This window comes from Micropterus salmoides, unplaced genomic scaffold (assembly GCF_014851395.1).
Source record: "Micropterus salmoides isolate LMB-PRFRI ecotype aquatic unplaced genomic scaffold, ASM1485139v1 Ms_hic_scaffold_2, whole genome shotgun sequence".
Classification (NCBI taxonomy): domain Eukaryota; kingdom Metazoa; phylum Chordata; class Actinopteri; order Centrarchiformes; family Centrarchidae; genus Micropterus; species Micropterus salmoides.
In genome coordinates, this window is record NW_024041150.1 from 36,536,810 (window position 1) to 36,540,896 (window position 4,087).

The following is a 4,087-nucleotide window of genomic DNA, read 5'->3' on the forward strand; positions in this document are numbered from 1 at the left end:
AGTGATGTCAAAGGTCGTACTGCATCGTTGATGTAGATGTCGTTGCTTCCGTTGTCTTTGAGATCGTCGTGGTCGTGCCCTGTTGTTTCCTGGCGCACTTCCAGGAAGTTCTGCTTCTCCTCCCCTTGGCTAGGAAGTTCTCAACGAAAGAACAAGCGAAAGCATTAGATATTTAGTAGCAAATTCATGCAATGTTAAGTTAGTTTCTTCCATTCACAGTCTCTTATATGTTACCGGCAATGCATTCAGTTAAAGTTTAGGTTTGAGCACAAATAGCTCTTCATTCACTCGTTCAATCATTCCTTAAGATGTATCACTCCTTCTCACAACTCTTACTGTCTACCTTTTTATTCTAATTGACAGTTTCAATCCATTAGCTTAATTAGTTTTAAATGATTAAATGTTTACATTTGTCTTTTACCTTGTTTAAACATGTTAATATAGTAAATCGTCAAATGTTGAAATGTTCTCTTAAGAACTAGAATGTGGCCCGTAAATGTAATTACTCTTTTATGGTATTGTTTTAAGACATTATGTATAATAATGAGTTTCCTTAATTTACTCCTCCATTTTATTTCCCCAAAAACTTCATTCAATCATTTTCTCTTTATGTACCTCTTCTTTTTAGACAATGATCAATTCTATGTGCAGTTGATTATTATTAGTCATTAAACATTAATTCAGACTTGGCTAATAAAACAAATCATTGCGGCTTTCTCCACAATCCTTTGTAGTCCTTTTTGTTTGTTCTCAAAGCAGTTTTTCTTCTATCAGTTATTGAGTTTCACAACTCACTCAAATGCTTTTCTGTTATTTCAGATGTTAATTCAGTAATGTGTTACCAGAATAGCTTTCTAGGTCAGTGGTTGCTTTACCCGCAAGATTGTTACCTTTCGCAACCTGTGATGCGTCCCCTCTGTGTGCTTGGCATTTAATTATGGCAATCTCTTTTGTCGGGCGTCAGAGCTGAAATGAGTACTTTCACCTGTTCACAATGTTGCATAGGTGAACCATTTGTTTTTTGAAGCCTCTGGCTCCCCATATGGAATCCCAAAATGTTATCCCTCTGAGCTCTCTGCAGCAAGAGCCTTCTACAAAAATGTGATTTCAATATATTGCAGAATTTTTTTCCTCTAAATCAGTTTTCATTTATTTGGATATTTGATTGCCTTGGCTTTACAATTATGTGACTCTCCTTCATCTGACAGTAGAACCAAATCCACATGGCATGATTTAAAGTTACATCACTGTACTGCAACAATCAGATAAACTCCTGATAATGTTTGTCCTGTCAGAAACATAGAGAATTGTTCGTCATCATTAGTGAATGCAAAAACTTGTCGCCCCTAAAAAGGTCATCATGTTCTAAACAGTGACCACTTGGCAACAATTTCTTGCCTTTATGCCTTGTAGCTATTTTCTGCCAGCATTTTCAATAATGTAATAGAGCCGTTGTGGCACTTCTCTCGCACCCCAAAACAGAGGGAACGTAATTTAACATACTGCAAAAATGTGCTGGACACCTTTTTGTCCAGCCTAGCCAAAAAATGTCTTAACCTTTATTAAAATTATATGATACTGATTTCAGATCTTGTATCGACCTGGTTTGGGTATACTTTTGACCCTTTTACGTGGAACCAAATAACTTTTTTGCTCTTTAACTGATTGGAATACTTCCAAATGATCATAATCAGTGATTATTAAAACACATGGCAGAGGATGAAACATTCAAAAGAAATGTGTGAAGTTTTAGGAACCTCTGCCTCTACATCCTCAATCACTTATTTTCTTGTTCCTATGTCATGCACTAACTAGTTGATACTTTTACTAATCTATTTTTAGCATGGGCTGAATTGGTTTACTCCCACTTGTTGTGGCAGGAACCAAAACTCCCACTTTTAGAAGTCATTTAGTTGTCTCTTTAATGTGTTTTCCCAGTTGCATGCTTCAGGTTAAAGCACACTTGTTGTTGACTCTATCAGTCCAGTATCAATCTCAAGTTTGTTTTTCTTTTGTTTTCTTGACCATAGATGCTCAGGTACTTGAGTTAGCATGTCTGCTTCTTTTTTGGCAAAATGTCAGTGCAGGCAATCTGGAGTTTGAACTTGCATAAATCAAGATGCTTTACTTTGCAATGTATTGTGTATTCAATTCACAAAATCAATGTCCAGTTAAATTCAGAGGCGTTCGGCCTGATATCAACACAAGGAAATGAGTCTTTTGATGTTGAAGCAAACTTTCAGACTTTGATGAATCTGGGCCCTGTTAGTATCGTTATCTTGGGCCTTTCTAGATGTTCAATGGTGCTCACAAAGATGGCCTCTGGCCTCTCGGTGGTTCGTTATTCTCCCTGGGGCGATTCAGGGGGTTTGATAGGAAGTGCCCTACCTCCCCTTTCTGCCTGTCCTCTTTGCACCCCTGTTGTTGTTCCTCTACCTCTCCCCATATGCTGAGGATGGGGTAGGGGATGCTGCCCAAAGTTGTTTTCCATTCCTGGCAGGTGAGGCCAGGGTATCAGGGCGTGACTGCCCCCTGGTGTAAATGATGTTACTGCTGTTTGCTGTTTTACATTGTTCAAGAAGAGCTGCAGCATTTGCTGAAACATTGTGCTTTCTTCATTCTCCTTTTTACACGAGGTGTGGGCAGTCCCCACTCCATGTAGCTTTTCTTTTCCTTTATTGAGCTGCTGCTGAGTCAGTCTGTGAACTGTGAAAAAGAAAAAGCAGCGAGAGGAAAAAGAAAAAGCAGCGAGAGGAAAAGGACAGAGAGGCCTCTGTCCTTTTCCTCTAGCTCCTTTTTCTTTTCTCTGTATCTTTTGACAGTGTGGCCAACATGCTCACAGAACTCTGGAAACGGCATGGTGTTTAAAGTAACAAGCTCACTTAATTTGTTCCTCACTTGCTGAGGAAGGCTTTGCAACACACACTCTCGAAACTTTTCCTGATGTATGGGGTTGCTATCAAGGTCTCCCTTAAATGTCTGTCCCCATTCTTGGTGTTTAGCACAGAAATATGTAACCGGATTTTCATAGTCTTTTAAAGGAGTCCCAAAAAACATTTATGGACTTCTCCACGTGTTTCAGTTGGCAGCTTCCCTGTTTGGGTTTAACATGGCCTCATTGTCTCTTTGTGTGGTTACAATGTCCTGTAACGCTGCGTCGTCAACCACTCTCTGTTTCTCTCTTAGTTCGAGTGCTTGTGCTAGCATTGTTTTTAGACTTCCAACAGCACGCTCTATCTCCTGCAGTCGGTCTTCAAGCTTTGCTCCTTTTTTGAAGCACTCCATGCTGGGTTCCTCTTTTGAAATGAAATGAGCAGCGGCAAATTTTACTGTGGTTTCCTTCAATTCATCCTCTGCTGCTACTATGCTCTTCTCTAATCTTGCTACACTCTCATCCTGGTCTATCCCATAGTCTCCGTCTGTGTGACCCTCATACATAGTTTTCTCCTCATCAGCTTCATCTTCCTTTCCTCTAGCCATCCTTTCTGATCCTGCTGGAGGAATATGCTGTCTTATATCTCCCTTTTGTTCTCCACCTATTCTCGTGTATGTGTTCAAGTCTAGATATATGATCCTATCATCCTTAAACTCATGTATGGGTCTCTCATCTGTCCCTGTGGTGTAGTTTTCTTGAATGTCTCTCCTATACCTTGGAAGCTGTTGGACATAAGGTGGTTGTAAGAGCGCCGTAGCCTCCTCCTTTTGACATAAGGTATTTTTATGTTCCTCAGAAGCTGCTCTTAGCGTTTCACCTTTCTTCCTGAACAAATCTAGAATATCTAGCTCTTGCTTCCTTTTGTCTAGTCTGTTCTGTAATTTGTGGTCCTGGATCAAGACCTGCAAGTCCCTGCAAATTTCCAAATCGAATGATCCACCACTTGGCCAATTGTTTGCGATGTTTCGAGTCCTCTTTTCCCACTTGTGTGAGAGTTTCCGTATCATATGTGCCAGCAATGGGTGCTCTCATCCCAACTCTTGTAGGTTAAATTCAGGCAGAAAATTTAAATTCCCACTCTTAAAGAAATTTGGACAAATACCCTTTAAATTGAAATTAATTTCCTCAAATGTGATTTACTTAATTATAAAC